Genomic DNA, 17696 nt, shown 5'->3' with positions numbered 1-17696 from the left:
GACCTTTTATCAATTTCTATGGATTAAGGAGTCCAAGAACCTGGGTTGGTAACACTATCTGACAGATATTTCTATAATGGTGTGAATGCTACTTATGGATGTGCCATCCCATGTTGTGGTCATAGCTACCTGTGTCTATTGAGTACTTGAAAGTTGACTAGTATGATTGAGGAACTGAATACCTACCATGAGATCTACCCTCTTAACAAATTTTTAATGGTACAATACAGTATTCTAACTATAAGCACAAAAGTGGACAGCAGAATGCTAGAATTTACTCATCCTCCATAAGTGAAAATTTGCATCCATTAAATAGTGCATCTCCCTGTCTCCCTCCCCCAACCTCTGACAACCACCATTCTACTCTCTGTTTCTATATTTTGATGATTTTGACTGTTTATATTTCATGAAAGCTGAATTTTTAACATTATTTAAATTAATTTAAATGTAAATTTCCCACATGTGGATAGTGGCTACCATACTGGGTAGTACAGATCTAGAAAAAATGAGAATGAAACATGCAGTCAGAGTTTTGATTAGCAACAAGTCTCAGCCTGTAGAGGTGGTTAGTGGAGATGGGGTTCTTATCAGAATAAACAGATTAGCAAATATAAGAATTGAAACTGAACTGTGGGATGGACAAAAGAGAAACAGGACCATTCTACAACTATCAGTATTCTAGAGAGTACCAGAACTTTCATGTTGTTTGAAGGCTGCCTAAAGCAGATATGGAGTTTTAATTTGCACAAATCCAAAGAACAGGCTACTTGGTCTTTTACTGAACAACCTGAGAGCCTCTGGATTGGAAGAACTAGAGGCAGATGCCCACCAAGACTATCTATGGCCAGGGCAGTGGAAGACAAAATTGTGTACCTGACAGCATTTGTTTATAATCTCCTCAGTGGGCCTCGCAGGCATTAATAACAATAAATATTATCTTTTAAATTTGGATTTCTTCAGCCAAATAATGTGTGTTATGATCATCTCTCTAACAGAAAACAAATGGAGGAACAAAGCTCTTAAGCAAGTGTTATTTCTCCTGCATCAAGACAGCCTTTGGAAACCACAATAAGTTACTGTGTGACTTCTTCCCCATTTCTCCTCAAAACTCCTCTGCTTTCTCTTTTAGCACCCTTTCCATCTCCCCGGGAAATAACTCTAGAAATACTTAGATCCATTTTCCAAATGCCATACTTGTTACTTTATTTAAATTATTGCTCTCTATGGGGCATGCTCCCTGAGGGAGACACAGCTTGTATCTGCTAGGTACCAAAGCACTCTGTCTTTATTCCAAATTTGGAAGTGCATGCTTGAAATTAAAACATGGACAGCTTTCGAAAATCCACAAGCAACAAGTTGCCTGTGTGTCTTAAGGGATGAAAGAGTGTTTCTGTACTTGGATTGCAAAATAGTTAACTGTGGAGCAGAGGCTTTCATAAAACTTTGCACTTAGGGAGCTCTCCAAGTCAGGGCTGTTTCCAAAGCTCAGAAACAAAAGGAATCAGTGGGTAGGTCCCGCTCAGCGTGTTGTCAGCTATCTGCAAGGGCCTCAGTTCCATGGGGTTTTGCCAGCGTGTCTGAATGGTAAATGCAGTGAGAAGGCAGCTAAGCTGGGGGGACTGCCGACAGGTGGGGAATGGTATGAACCACAAAACTCAGTGCTTTGACAAGAAGAGTTGCAAAAACAAAGAGGTATCAGCAGCCTGGGAGTTCCACACACTAGACCCTGCGGTGTTTTTCTCTTGTACTTTTCTGCCCCCGGCATAACTTATATAAAATCTGAAAACTCAGAAATCTGTAGTTTTGGAAATAAACTGAGGGAGTGGCCGCATTTCTGGTTTTATATTAAACATTGTTCCATCTTTGAGGAAAGAAGAGGTGATAAACTTGAAACAGAGTATGCCGCAGACTGAATGGATCATTGGTGGTATCTTTGGTGTCTGACAAAGAGGGCACAACAGTAATTTTTACCAAAACGACCAAAGAAAGAAATATTCGGATCACTGTGGAGAAAAAAAGTATTATAATTTGCCCAGGGTTGTTGGAACATTTGGAGAGACCATAAGCAAACATTCAAGTTAGGGAGGTGTCTGCCAAGGTAAAGGTCTTTCAGTGAAAAGGGCACTGGAAACTTCCGTCTGGAATCGAATATTTTGACAAATGACAGTCTCAAAAGTGAGAATAAAATGTATCAAAAGATTGATGGTTGGTTTGGAGGAATAAAGGGAAGGATTAAAGGAAAGGAAAATTATGTGTCTATCTGAGCGTCCAAATAAATAAAAATTTTAAAACATTGAACCTCTTTAAAATTATGCATTTTGCTAACTATAAGTATATAAAATGAATGAATAATTAAATACCGAGAGACAAAGGAGGCTGTGAGCTGCCTGGAGAGGTGAATTCCAAGCTTGGGCTAAGTGTTCTTTCCAGACTATTCTTTTTGGAAGTGTTTCTTGCCAAAAGTATGCTTCCAGGCTCACCTCGGGTGATGCATTAACATTCTGAAAGCTTTTACCTAAACCAATAAATGAAACTCCCTGATTAGCTACAAGCCCTGTAGACTCAGTAACTTTACCCATTAATTTAAAAAGGGACAAGCAAAAAGAAGGAAAGAAGTATAGGGCAAGAGATCTTGCCATCTCTATTAAGTCTTTGGATAACAACAACAAAAATAAAAATGAATGATTTATAGCCACGCTTTACTGGGCAATTTATTGAAATAGCTAGATTTTGGATTTAAATAGTATAAACTTACTGATCAGTGTTCTGTATATGTATGGGCATGTGTGTGTGTGCGCTTATAGTTTTTCACACATATATACTCAGAATGCTTGCTTACTGATAAGTATAAATATTTATAACACATTTGCAGATTCTGTTTAAGGAAATGTTTTTATGGATAGTTGCACTTCAAAAATTGCGGTGCTGCGACTTTTGGAAGATTACACATATATTTCCTAAAAGAAGCCAAGTACACATCTGTTAATAAGATGCAAGGCCACCATAGTGATTTTCCTTTCCACTCAGAAATTATCGTGAAGTATGCATTTTAAAGATACGGAGGATATGTGGCAATGAAATATTTGTTAACTTAACCAGAAATATCAGACACCGGTAATTTTTCCTTTATAAACAACGGATCTATTTGGATAGAAAAATGTCACATTGAAACACAAAAGCACCTGGAGGGGGATAGAGAAAAGATTGGTTGCAGGAATTCTCAATGACTTTCAAAGTAACAAATCAGCCTCTGACAAGAGCAGCATTGAAGAGTTTGATAATATAAATATGCAGAGGTTATACTCTGGCATATTGGAGAAGATGTAGAAACCAATATTTTCCAAACCTGATGTGATTTTAATATAAACCATATGTTTGCTCTCTGTATATTGAATCACCAGATTTAAAACAGTAAATTCCATCTACACTAACTTGCTTATTTTTTTTTTCTTCAGAAAATGACAGTGTTTCTTAAGAATTGTTAAAGTGGCTTCCCTAGTTAATTTGATCAGAATTTAAAATTAAGTATGTTGACTTCTGATTTTAGTATATAACTGTGTGATTATCAAAATTTACATAATGATCAGGAATGTCTAAGTGACTACTATATCCACATATGAGTGAACAAATACACTTAATTAGTAAATTTTCATTAAAAGTTTTGATTAAAAATCAAGACATTATTTACGATAGTATTATCAAAAATAACCTTTGAAAATAGAGACTTTTCAATCACTTAATGAGCAATCTCCAAGATGGTTTATTTATCTTACAAATTCATGTTCGTTGTGCTAAATATTTAGTAACTATCTCAGAGTTATAAAAAGATGTCTCTGTATTTGAGGGTTTCTTATTAGAAAATTAAACTGTGATAAATGTCTGAAACTAACCGGAATGAAAGGAAAAGAGTGTTAAGGAAAAGAATAAACACGAATGGGCTAAGATTCTGATAGTACATTACCTGAAGAAATAGAAATGGGGGATGTTCAGAAAGATGGGGTTCCGTAACAAGTACTTAAGTATTTTAATGGTGGGCTACCCCAAATTTGGAATAGAGGAAAGTCAATTAACTTCTGACCATGAATGTTAAAGATTCAAATCTAGAAATTGCAATGAGACTGAAAGGTTTCTACCAGAAAAAAATGTGTTTGAACGTATCAATATATTTAAAGAGAGGATGTATTTTCTTTAGCAGGGGTATAGGTTGCTAAGGGGGCCTAGAAAAGAGAATATCAGAGGAAAATGGCAATGCCCATGGCCTTGATTCTTAAGAAGAGAAGCCAAGTTATTCAAAGGCTATAACATACATGATCCATTCCACCTCCCAAAGTCTGATCCCCCACATCTATACAAGCTTATAGCTCTATGTCTCTTTCCTTCCTCAGGAATGAGATGGACATTAAAATCAGGATAGTTATGATCATTATACAACTACAGATGTGATAAATTCATTTGAGTAATAAAAAAAATAAAATAAAATCAGGATAGTGAAGAAGTTGTGTTGCCTTGGAAGACAGCTATTTGGACTCAACTTTGCTCCAGCACTTACTAACTTATTACCTGTATGACTTGCATAAGATACTTGAACTCATCATGATTCAGTTTCCATGTCTATAAAATTGGCCTAACAATAATAGATACTTCATGGAAAACTACATAGAAAATTAAGTGGATGTAACACACTTAGAGGAATGACTGTCACATAGTAAGTGCTCAAAAATATAAATTATCATGGTGACAAGTGCTTTGTGTGGCTCCATAACAGTGGTTCCCAAGATAGATTAATGAATGAATTTCTCAAATGTAGCTTATGCAGCTTCAAACCACGTAATGGCATGAAATCTTAGCCCATTCATGTTTATTCTTTTCCTTAACACTCTTTTCCTTTCATTCCAGTTAGTTTCAGATGTTTATCACATACTTTAATTTTCTAATAAGAAACCCTCAAATACAGAGACATCTTTTCATAATTCTGAGATAGTTCCTAAATGCCATGAAATGCTATACTTTTAGTCTTTGTAACAGAGTTCCTACTGCCAATAAATAAGCCAGTTGTTGTTATTTCTGTCCTGTATTTATTTTGTTACTAAAAATTCATTCTTTGGACACTACTCATCCTTGGACTTGCATAAGAGTTGAGAACAAGGCCATTATATCAGAGGCCATATCCTGTCAATCGTCCTTGAAATTAACATTTTTCAAAGTGTAGTTCTGTGAAATACTATTCTCATCATACGTTAAGGATTCCCTTGTCCAAAATGGTTGGGAAATGCCACATATTAAAACCATCTCTAGGCATTCCCGTTGTGGTACAGTGGTTAACGAATCCGACTAGGAACCATGAGGTTGCGGGTTCGATCCCTAGCCTTGCTCAGTGGGTTAAGGATCCGGCGTTGCCGTGAGCTGTGGTATAGATCCCGAGTTGCTGTGGCTGTGGCATAGGCCAGCAGCTACAGCTCCAATTCGACCCCTAGCCTGGGAACCTCCATATGCCACGGGAAGCAGACCTAGAAAAGGCAAAAAGACCAAAAATAAATAAATAAATAAATAAATATTTAAAAATAATAATAATAAAAAAATAAAACCTTCTCTAAATTTTCATCAAAACTCCAGTTCTATTCTTATCCTCTAATTTCATTTCTGCAAGAATGTTATTTCAAAAACTGGGCTTATCACTTAATAATTTATTACTTTCTAAGTAAAGTCAGTGATGATCTATAAACTGGATCAAAATATGAGAAAATAAAGGCATCATACTTTCTCTATATAGTCTCTTAAATCAAGACTTCATAATTTCTGCCACTATGGCCTCCCAAGTAGCTTCTGTTCCTATTTTAACCTTACAGCTAATGCAGGCTCCACACTTCTGTAAATGTATCCTTCTGAATGGCAGTCACTTCTAACTTTGAAGTTGCCTGTTTAAAAAGTCAACTGGGTCAGTTCCAACTTGCATTGGATGTTTGTGTCTCCTCATATTCATATGTTGAAGTTTTAACCTCAGGATGGCTATATTCAAAGATGGGTCCTCTAAGGTTAAATGAGTTCACAAGTGTGGGACCCCAATGCACTAGGATAAGTGTCCTCATAAGAAGAAGGACCAGAGTATATGCTACTATGTGTGTGTCCACACATCCCCTCTCTCCCCCATCTCTCCTTCCGTGCATCTGTACCTAGGAAAGTTCACGTGAGGACATAGCAAGAGGCCAGCTATCTGCAAACCAGGAAGCGAGGTCTCACCAGAAATCAAATCAGCTGGAAACTTGATCTAGTCTCAAGAACTGTGAGAAGAAAAAAAAAAAAATAAGATTCCTAATCCATGTCATTTTGTTATAGTAGTTGGAGCTAACAGACATGCCATTAGAAGCTGATTCTTTTGTGGCTACCTGGTGCCAGGGTTATAAATCTCAGCAGGACATGGTACAGTGAATTTCAAATATATACTGTAAGCCACAAGCCAGCCATAGGGCACATGTGCCACCCTTCCCCAGTTGGCTGGCTTGTGGCTTACAGTATATCTTTGAAATTCTTTAGCATGGTCTCCATGGCCTTCCATGGTTTGGCCCCATGATACCATGGGCTAGCTCACTGAGTTGCTTAGTTCATTTTACAATCATGATCCCATGCCCAGAGGCACTCACTACTGTCACAATCTTCTAGAGTTCTCCTACTGTTCTTCCCACCCAAGCCTTCTCTTCTTCTCCAACTTCTGAATATCCTTTTCCATATTCACTCCCTGTCACCTTCAGCTGATGATCTTGCTGCATGTATATCACCCTGCAACGACATGCATCTTCTCTCTTGTTGCAATTGTGACAAATCCCCTTTCCTAAAACGTCAAATGCTTCCACAGGAAAACCAAAACTATGTTAGTTACTCCAACATAGATAATTTAAGTTAGTCCTTACACACACATATTTAGCATCTGAAAAGCTAAAAGAAAACACTAGTTAAAGATTATAGGTGGCAGCCTCTCTAGAGCTAAAGAATAAAGAAAAGAAGTTAGAAAGAAAGCACCATAGAGCAGGAAACTAGCTCTCTCAGAAAAGGATGCTCCCAGCTCTGAACTCCATGTGAACTCCCAGCTCTGAGTTGTTCATTGAGGCTGGTTGTAAGGGTATAGCCGGAAGCTTAAATCTGGAACGAAGAGTTGCTAGGAGAACAATGATAGGAACAACAAACGAACACAAACTCCCTTATTCCATTTGTCCTACCTCCAGGCTCCAATTAGTAGAACCTAACAGAAAATCAGCTGGTATGAGAAATGCATTGCCATCACTGCCCAAGCATCAGAGAGCAGAACAAAGAAGAAAGGGTTTGAAGTTGAGGAAGAAGAGACTTATAACCAGAATATTCTGTTATTCCCTTGCTCTCTTTGCACCTACGTTTCTTTCTCTTGGCCATATAACATCATCAGCATTCCAACACACTCTTGAATCATCCATAAACCCTCCCTGGACCTCACATGTCTCCTAAAGATACTGCCCCACATTGCTAGTTCCCCGCAAAACAAAAATTCTCACAAAAGCCCTCCAGGAAGTCTATTGAGACTCAAATAACTATCCTTCAAATAATAACCACTTTAATCTGGGTTTCACTCCTTTAGCACAAGTCCATAAATACTGAATTTCACCAGTGTTACCAAACCCCAAAGACTCTGCTTTATGCTCCTCTGACTCAACCTTTATGTGTTCACTTCAGGCAGCTACTCTCTTCCATGTGAAACACCTCCCTGTGGGATTTCCATGACTTCCTGTTCTTTTCATTGAATTCAATTTTTAGTCTCTCCTACTTGCATCTATTATTTCATCTCCATATGTTAGTAAGTCAGAGGTTTTGATCCTAGTATATGAAGTTTCTTCACTCACTCTGTAAAGATTTTTAATATAGGCTTACATTTTTAATAGTCTCTGCTGATAAACTCTAAATTCATATATCAAAATGATATTGCTCTTCTGAACTCTGGACATCCAATAATCTGATATTCCTCCTTAATTGCAAAAGCATCATCACAGGATATACCTCAAATGATACTATTTATTGTCTCTTAAAACATTTTCCTTCTTTAATCTTCTCTTAGATGGGAACTGTAATCAAATTCTACCAATTGTCCAAGTTAAAAACTAAGAAATTATCCTTAATAATTGTTTATTTCAACCTCCACATCAAATACATAAGGATGAGTGTCCTTGTTTTTACTTCCAAATGTATCTAAAATCTATTCTACCTCTTGCATTTTTATTCCACTTTTAGCACTTAGAATCCAAGCCACCATTATAGATCACTCTTATATCTTACTATTAGTTACCCTGCTCTTATGTTCTCCCAGTCTAATTCACTTTCTCCATAGCAGACAGTGATTTTTTTTTTTTTTTTTCCTTTCTTTGCCATACCCACGGTATATGGATGTTCTCCGGGGCCAGGTATGGAATTCAAGCCACAGCTATGACCGACATCACAGCTTTGGCAATACCAGATCCTTAACCCACTGTGCTAGGCTGGGGATCAAACCAATGTCTCCCCAGAGACAAGCCAGATCATTAACCCACTGAACCGCAGAGAGAACTCCTCAGAGCCAGTGAACTTTAAAAAAAAAAATCAGGTCAAGTTACTTCCCTTTGAAAATGATGCAATGGCTTCCTATAACACTTAGATAAATTCCAAATGAGAACTGATGTTCCTTGGCCTATAGTGCCTTGTCTAAACATCTACATTCACCTCGTATGCTTCCTACAAATAACTAGCTATATTTCAACAACACTGCTCTTTTTTTTAGTTATTTAACAAATTTTTGAGCACTAACTATACACAGCAATTATGCTAAGCTATATTCCTCTCCTCATGAATATTGAGTCTAATAGAGATATACACAGATACATACATATATATATATGCATCGAAGTATGGATTTTAATACTGTTGCATGGGTAATAAACATAGGGTTTAGGACAGAAAATAGATTATGATTGGTGAAGAGTTAAGCTGTAACCTAAAAATTGAGTTATTGGCCATATAGAAAATAAAGAGAAAAAAAATTCAAGTAGAATAACACCATAGGGAAAGGCCCTAAAAGCTTCCTGCAGACAAGCATCTAGCAGAAGTTCAGGAAAGTCTGAGTGTAGTATATGAAAGAAAATATACCAGAGATACCAGAGATATAGTTGGATGGATATGGTGGCCTAACCAGTTGGACCTTACATGCTTCTCAACCTGTGCACTTTTGACAGATAACAGATCTTTGTTGTGGGCAGCTGACCTGTCCATTGTAGGATCTTTTCTGGCCAGTAGATGCAACTAGCACATGACCCCAGTGGTGACAATTAAAGCTGTCTCTATAGATTGTTCAATGTCTCATGGGAAGCAATATCACCTTCAGCTGAGAACCACTGGAATATACCAAGAATTTAAAATCATATTCTAAATGTGAATCATAACATCTGTGCCCTACACTAATTTATGTAATGATTTATTCATTTATTCAATATATACTTATTGAGAACCTAATATGTGTCAGATACAGTGACTAAATTCCAGATATAAAAAGTGAATTAATCCCTGCCCTCATGGATTTTATAATCTAGGGCAGAATGAAGTTTCTGAATAAATAATAACATAATTATCTAATTACATTTGTGATAAGTACTATGAAGAAAAATTGTTTCCCAGTGGCACAATCACAGTTGAAAATAGATACAGATTTAGTCAATTACCATCACTTTATACACCAAAAACTCCTTTGCCTAACATCCAACTAGGTTTTTGTTTCACCTTCAGTTGTTTCTGTTGATAAAGTTTACTTAAAAATCGATTTTTAGAAGTTTTAAGATTTTAGAGGATAACATCTGCGTACTTTATATTAAATGATCCACACTGACTATGAAAATTTTATGAGAAAAGACACACAAGGCCTGAATATAGAATCCAATACTAAGGACCCAATGGGGTGAAATATTCAACAGTTTTTATAAGATAAAAGAGGACACGTGGATGCATTATCTAATGAAACAAAGCAATGAAATAAATATGATTTGAAAAACTTATAAACAAAGAACAATACACATATGTGACTGTTTTTATTATTTACAGGAGAAATGATATATCCAAGTGAGTGAAGGGACAAATTTCTCTGAAACATATGGCGGTAATGGGAGCTCACAAAAAGCATTTAAAGAGAGTGTCACAGGTCAGTGCCAATGCATATGCATGAGAGATCGCCTCCAACACTATTACCATCCCTATCATCCTAGCCATTCCTCATTTGTCTAATTGCAGAAAATGTTTGACTAAATATAGTGCAAGGTGAGCTAACTTTATTTTTGTGTGTGTCTAATCTCCATCTAAGGCAGGTTATTATAACACACAAGCATATTGTTAGTGCTTTCACCTGGCCAGTTTACCTGACATTTGAAATTTATCTTAAACAGTTAGTATATAGGGCCCACAGAATTTTGTACAAGATCATCTAAGAGGGCTGCAAGGGGTCATGGTAAAAATGAAAAGTTCCTTCTGTGGTGCAGTGTGTTAAGAATCCAGATACAGTCGCTTGGGTTGCTGAAGAGGTGAAGGTTCAATCGCTGGCCTGGTGCAGTGGGTTAATGGATCCAGCACTGCTGCAGCTGCAGCAGAAGTCACAGCTATGGCTTGAATTCAATCCCTGGCCCAGGAATTTTCATAAGCCATGCACAAGGCCATAAAATGTATATATACATATGTATATACATAAAGGGTTTTTTTATTGTTATTTCCCCCAACACACTTTTTTTTTTCCACTGCATAGCATGGGGACCCAGTTACACATACATAATTTTTTCTCCTATTGTCATGCTCTGTTGTAAGTATCTAGACATAGTTCTCAGTGCTACACATCAGGATCTCATTGTTAATCCATTCCAAAAGCAATAATGTAAACACACTTGCAGCTATGAACTTCCTTATTAGCCTGCACGTGCTAACCAAAGATAGCAAAAGGAAGAAAATATAAAGATTAAAGCAAAGATAAGTGAAATAGAAAATAAAAATTTACAGAAAAAAAATCGATGAAACTGAGTTGGTTTTTTGAAAACATCAGCAAATATTTACTTTAGGGTAAATCAACCAAAAAGAGTGTTGGGGGTTGGGACGGGGGATAAGTACAGTCAGAAATGAAAGAGAAAACATTACAACTCCTGCCACTGAAATTAAAAGAATTATAAGAGAATATTAATCTGACCTTTTCTGCAAAGGTGAATCTTTGTTCAGCTGAGGAGTCTTAGATGCTTGTCTCTCAAAACCAGTTTTAATTTTCTCTCTCATTAAGCCCAGAAACAATAGCTTTGACAAACCGGTCAGGTTGTTGATATCTGAACTCATCCCCTTCCCCTAGTCTATGCCTAAAACCACCCAAATCTTGCCTGAGTTTATCTCTTATACATTGGTATAAGGCAGCCCGTAATAGCCAACACATCCTAAAACATTGGTTTTTCCACTTGTTTCCTAGAGCTGTGTATACTTGGAGGCATGTGGTTTACATTCCATGTTTCCCATGGGGGAGGTTTACCAAATGTTTTAAAATTACATAATGTGAACTACAAGCTTCTCAGCCTCTTTACCAGGATACCTGTCTATAATTACTACACAAATGTGCCATGCATTAAGCAGAACTCCATTTCAATATACCCATTGCTATAGGAGAGTATCACTAACTTCCTTAACAAATAGAAAAAATATGCATACATGTACTCTCAGTGGGTAAATTCAAGAGAAGTGTATATTTTACACTAAATATGGTAGGTAGTAGGGCAAGTTGGGGGGAGGGACAGACATCTTGTATCTAATAATCTAATAATTTTCCTCGTGGCATTTTTTTCTACTCACTGGAAGAGAGTGGATACTTACACATATATATTTTTATGGACAAGCTCTAATATGGATAATGTTACCTTTACTCTCAAGTAACTGCCACATTAACAGCAAATGACACTAAGAAATGTAGTCTAGCTGAGTATCCAGAAAAAAAGGCCAACAGTTTGAAAAACAATTAGTCCCTTCAACACATGAATGACTGAATTTGTCCCCAAATATTTCCCCGCTTTTACCTCTGCCCTCCTATACACCCTTGAACAATGCTGGGATTAGAAGGGGTTGACCTTCTAGACAGTTCAAAATCTTCACATAACTTATAGTGGACCCTCCCTGTCTATGATTCTGCATCTGTAGATTTATCTAGATCATGTAGTACTGGAATATTCACTATTGAAAAAATTTCATGTATAAATAGACCTCCACAATTCAAATGTGTGCTGTTACAGGGTCAAATGTAACTCAGTCTTGATATAAAATCCAACAAATTCCTTTAAATGTAAGTTAGATCTTAAAAATCTCACAACATACTAAGTGAAGTAAGTCATAAAGAGAAAGACAAATACCATGTGCTACCACTTCTATGTAGACTCTAAAATGTGGCACAAATGAACTGATCTACAAAATGCAAACAGACTCACGGACATGGAGAACAGACGTGTGGTTGCCAAGGGGGTTGGAGAGAGAGGGGTGGACAGGGAGTTTGAGGTTGGTAGGTACAGAACTTTATATTTAGAACAGATAAGAAACGAGGTCCTGCTGTACAGCACAGAGAACTATATCCATTCTCCTGGGATAGATCATGATGGAGGAAGAATATGAGAAAGAGGGTATATACACACACACACACACACACACACACACACACACACAACTGGGTCATTATGTGTACCGCAGAAATTGGCACAACACTGTAAATCAGCTATACGTTAATGAAAAAATAATAAAAATAAAAAATGACTATAGTAAAGGCAGCCAATATAATGGTCCTATAGCACTCAACATATCACTATCCTCCTCTCCACCCATCTTCTCAATCTGCTCCAGACGCACTGGCCTTCCCAATGTTCTTAAATGTCCTTCAATAGGAAAGGTGCAGCCTGATCCTTAGGATCTTTGCACTGGCTACTCTTTCTGCCTTGAGGACTCTTCTTCCAAATATCTGCATGAGTAAGTGCTGAGACCAGCTCCGCAGGATGGCGCTGAAGAACGGGTGCTGTGAAACTTAAGGAAAAATGTTAACATAAAATGAGACACAGAGACATTTGTTTTGAGTAAAGGTGGGAAATGAGGGACTTAAGGTCTCAGGGACCAAAGGCACCACTTCAAGAAATCACACTGCTTTTATTGTGCTCTTTAGGAGGGGTCTATGGGTGAAGGATATAGGGTTTGTTTATTATTTTATAAGTTCTTTTATTATTTTAAAAGTCACTTCTCCTGCCTGGTAGATGGTTAAGCTTTTACTCTGACCTTTAGGCACATAACAATCATTAGCATTTGAGTTAGCTATCTATGCATAGCATTCCAGAGAATTCTCACTGTGCTTCCGCATATGGCATGCCTATTTGCAGCAACCAGGTGTGCCTAGATTTGCACCTTGGTTCTCTTTGCTAATGCATATTCTGCTAAAGACTGCTCATAAACCATTTGGCCATGAGGTTCCTCTTTCTCTTCTTCTTTTGAGGACATATCATGCTGTGCAAATGGCATGCCAATCTGCACAGGTCCGGCATGCCTAGACCAACGCATTATGTCCTCATTCAGCTGACCCAGTGACTAGCTTATGCCTTTAGGTCTTTGTTTTTAAGCTTAAGCCATTTACCATCACTGTGACTGTTTTTCAAGCAGGAAGATGGGGTAAAGTAAAGCAGAACAAGATGGAGTTTTCAGCAAAGAGGCTAAGGAAATACTGTAGAAACATGTCTCGAGGCAGGTAAGTTCATTGTTTACTCTAACTTCTACCAAATGTCACCATCTCGAAGAGATCTATGTTCCCCAACGCTCCACAGCTAATAACTCCTGAACTCCAGAATCCAGTATAGCTTCTATGGCAATAATTAGCACCATGTACCAAATAGTTCCTGTTCTCCCTGCTATAAGGCAATAGGCAGGACCAGACTTCCTGGTTGACCCTCATGTTGGGATGGAACCATATGATAAATTTTTACCAATAACCTGCACATCGAAGTGAGGTGTGGTTCTTCCTTGTCAGACTAGTTAACTGGTTAGCCAGGATTTTTGTGGGCTCTCTTTTCCTCTAGCATGGCAATGGCATCTGTTAAACCATAGTGCGTCTTATCCTTTCCCACCTATAGACTGCTTATTTGTTAAATTTACCATCCATTCTCTAGCTTTCATAGCAAGAATATAAGACTACTGTTTTGTTCATCTGTTTTATTCATTACTGCATCCAAAGTCCTCAAAATAATGTCTTTTATGTAATTATTATTCATTTAATACTTATCAAATTGATGAAGGAATAAATATGAGTCACCAAACTACGTTCTACTTGATAGGAAATTATTAAAAAAAAAATGAAATGGGAGGAACAGGCTCCGAGAAATTGTTGGCGACAATAAAAAAGTAGAGCTTTTCTCTTTTTGACAACACCTGTGGCATATGGAAGTTCCCAGAGGTCTGTGAAAAAGTAAATCTTAAAAAAGTCTGTCTAAAATTGAATGCACACACACACACATAGACTATATAGATAAAATATGTAAATATATTATAAAGAACACTGGAAAATAAATATATGTTAAATATACTAAAGCATGTTTAGTCTTATGTGTATAATCATATGTGTGTGTATACACACACATATATAGTTTACTTTTCTAATTTTACCAAATTTTAAATGATTAGTGAATAACATCAATATAGACCTAAGGTGGAGATTTAATTGTCTCCAAGTGCTTTGTCTTCTCTTCTTCCTTTGAGTAAATAGATTCATCTGGTTCTACTAGGACAGCTACACACAATATTTCTTAGTGGCCATTATAGTTCAATTTAACCACATGCCTAAATTTGGCCAATGGGATATGAGCAACAGCAGTGGGTAGGACTTCCAGATCATCCCCTTAAAGAAGCTTGCCCAGGACTCTCTGTATCCTTGCTTACTTCTGGGTGTGAAATGCAAACACTGGAGCAGCTGGTTGAAGTTGACAGAGCTCACTGCCATCCCTGCTCGATTACCCTCTGGACTGTGATATGAGAGGAAAATCAATTTCTAGCTTATTTTGCTCACTATATTTTACAGTTTCTTTATTATAGAAAGCTAGCTGTTACTCTAAATCCAACTAAATCCAAAAGGTGATCATTAAATTGGCTTATACTGTTTCATTGTTTGAGCATAAAGATAAAAGCGTATATTTCCCCTTTTCTTCCTCATCATTGTGAATATCTGTAAAGCCTCAGTCACAAAGTGACTCACCCTTTTCTGAAAAATAATATTGGTTAAAAATAGAACAAGCAAAGTCACCACAAAGTATTTTTAAAATCTTGCCTTTTCATTAGCAGATGTAGCATTTTAATATGTATGAATAAACATTCATAATATGTATGAATAATATGTATGCATAAACTTATATGCATCTTTATGCAACAAATCTTTGCCAGTTGACACAAAAATACCTGGGCAAAATTTGATACATAGGGAAATGTGATATGAAGCAATCAACATCTTATTCATGTTGCCTTCATCAACACCCAACACAGAAATAATGAACATCTGTATAGATAAAAATACGATACTTCCTTCATCACAAAGAGTAACTTTTCAGGCAATGGTGTTAGTTTCACTTAAAATATACCCTGTGTTATACTTTATTCCAATATGGGAAAATGCATATGGGGAGTGTTCTGCAAAGGCACAGACAATGCATATTTTGTATGATTCTATTTGTAAATCTTTATTTTCAATCAATTGGGCCAAGTTATTGTCACTTGAATAAGACAGGGTATGATTCAATTGGATTTGTTCTAAAAATGTATAGCTCCGTTTATTTCCTGAACTCTGTCTATAATGATTTGCATTCTATTGTCCCTGCTGTTCACTGACACCTACCATAATACAATCATATCCCTCTAGTTTTGTTCTATTTCTTTCCTTACCTCCTCTTAATTACCCCTTTTGTACCCCTGGTCTATGGTCTCTGTGTCTCTAATTCATAGAGGTACTAATTTCACAACCCCCAAGGCTTGTCAGGTTAAAGATTAATGAGCAGACTATACCCAGAGGCTTTGGAAAGGTTAAGCATAATTACAAATGGGTATTTTATGCAATGCTGGAGATGTGCAAGCTGTTTTTTTTAAAAGGGCAAGAAAAAAGGTAATGAAACTTATGGGATTCGTGTCAACTATTGTATCTCAAAAAAGGTCTTGTTAAAATGAGAAATTAACATGCTAAATGAAAGGGATTGTTAAATTCTACCTTTTGTTTTACCTGTGATTAAAAGACACACATATACCCGCAAAAAAACGTATAGTACAATTAAGTACAATCACAAGCCTGTACAATCATTGACTTTTAATTTTACCTTTTCTTCTGTATTATGAAAACGTACTCTTTCCTATTTAGTCTAAAAAGAAAAGTTATGGATTGAAATACATACAAGAGATGAGCATTGCTATTAGAAAAATTAAATAGCATTCAGAGACAGAATATGTAGTTTCCACTTGAAATTTTATACCTCTCCATGTAAAAAGCTACTTTCCATGGAAAAAAGTAAAACTTCTTTAGAGGTTCAGTTACACAATTATTGTAAAATATAAGCCGAACATCTGGCCATCCCAGCACCATGGGTATAGTATTAGGAATTATAGCAATTAAAAGAAATCCAGTCAGTGTTTTACTAATTATAAAGTGTTACCAGGGTTAAAACATTTGTGTCTAAAAGTCAGAAAGCTGTTGACCTAATTGGAGGTGCTTTTCTCCAAAATGTTTCAGAACAAGGGAACATGCTAGAATTAACTTTGTTTAAAACAAACAAACAAAAAAATAATGAGAATATTGATCTCTAAATGTTGAGTTGAGAAGTGAGGATTTTTTGGTAGCAAAGAAATTAGACCTTAGCAGTGGTAATTAATTCCCTTTCAGAGTATTCAGGGACCTACTAAGGGCAGCCCGCTCCTCCTGTCCACTGGATCCAATGGATTTCTCCACTTGTTCCACCAATGACTTTGTTTCTAGTCTCTCAGGCTTGCATCAACATTTCTCTCTCTCCATTGAAATGTTTTGATTAACATATAACATGAAAATTTCTATCTCATTTAAAAGGGGGGGAAAAGCCACTTTCTTGACTCTATTATCGTTCTATCTACTACCCTATTTTCCTAATTTTCTTTATAGCAAGATTCCTTGAAATACTGGTCTATTTTTATTGCCTCTGATGCTTTGCTTCCTATGTGCTCTTTTAAGTTCCCAGGCTAGGGGTTGAATCAGGGCTACAGCTTCCAGCCTACACCACAGCCACAGCAACACCAGATGCAAGTCGCATCTGCGACCTACACCACCACACTCATGGCAACGTCAGATCCTTAACCCACTGAGAGAGGCCAGGGATCAAAACTGCATCCTCATGGATACTAGTTAGGTTCCTTTCTGTTAAGCTGCCATGGGAACTCCTTCACATGCTCTCTTATATGCACTTCCCATTCTTCCTTAAAATTAGGCTTTGAAGTGAACTGAATGGCTATTGTTAAGGTTATTGATGATCTTCCTAAATCCTCCTCTTCCATCATCAGCATGTGGCATACATAACAGCAGAAGCATTTGGCATGTGGATTTCACATCCATGGATTCAACGAACCTCAGGTTGAAAATATTCAAAAAAAAAGTCTAGAATATCCCAAAGCAAACCTTG

This window comes from Sus scrofa, chromosome 11 (assembly GCF_000003025.6).
Source record: "Sus scrofa isolate TJ Tabasco breed Duroc chromosome 11, Sscrofa11.1, whole genome shotgun sequence".
Taxonomy (NCBI): Eukaryota; Metazoa; Chordata; class Mammalia; order Artiodactyla; family Suidae; genus Sus; species Sus scrofa.
Note: the sequence above shows the minus strand (reverse complement) of the source record.